We start from the raw sequence: 1,060 nt of genomic DNA on the forward strand, positions 1-1,060 counted from the left end.
AGGTGCAGCTCAAACACGATTGGCTCGAGGCTGGTGACCACACCTTACATAAGGAGTCAAGATAGCCACGGTCTGTAGAGAGGATCATTCACTTGTTTGTTTTCCAAATCCAGTATTTTTTGTAACATCAATTATAATTGTGTGCATGGTTGAAGGAGTAAGTAGAGCTGAGATGCCTTTTGTTTTGGAAGATTGGGGGGGGGGGAAGCTTTTGGTTAGGCTAGCTCTGTTGTCGAGGTGTTTGTTATTTTGGTCTTAGCTCAGCCCTAGTTAACTACTACTTTTGTGTTTGTAAAATTGTTGATTTGTAAACACAAATCATACTGGCCCAAAGAAGGAGACACTTCTCAAACTCCTGACCTCTTGCTCTGGAGTTTAATTCTTATCCTTCTGAGCCAACTAATCCAGACACTGAGCCCATTGCATTGCAGGTTATAAAGCTGATGTCGGGGGCAAAGAGGCAACACCTGTAATAGAATTTACAGATAAAAGTTAAATGGTTTAAAAATGTCTTCTGGCTGTTTGGAGCCTATCCCAGTGACCATAAGACAAGAGGCAGGGTACACCTTGGACAGGTCACCAGCTTGTCACGGGGCCAACACAGAGAGACAGGCAGCCTTTCACACTCACATTCACAGCTATGGGTAATTTAGAATAATTAATTAACATAACTCCACTAAATGCATGTCTTTGGACTTTGGGAAGAAGCTGGAATACCCACACAAACACAGGGAGAACATGCAAAGTCCACACAGAAAGGACATTTCCTGCTTTGTAAAAGACGATCTGATTGGACTGCTAGTGTACTTGGAAACAGCATAAATATTTATCTTTCCATGGTGCAGTTCTGCTTGCAGACGACTATTTCAACCTTTCCTCAACAATTAAGAATACAAAAAAAGTTGTAAATTACTTTCAGTAGAGACACCAACAATTGACATTATAAAAGAGTTTAGGTTTTTAAAAAAGTTAAGACAAAAAAAAAACAAACCCTGCAGAAAATCGAAATGGGGGTGTGGGTGGAAACAAGGATCCCCTGCTGCTCATGAACCCTTATTGC

This window comes from Astatotilapia calliptera, chromosome 7 (genome assembly GCF_900246225.1).
Source record: "Astatotilapia calliptera chromosome 7, fAstCal1.2, whole genome shotgun sequence".
Taxonomy (NCBI): Eukaryota; Metazoa; Chordata; class Actinopteri; order Cichliformes; family Cichlidae; genus Astatotilapia; species Astatotilapia calliptera.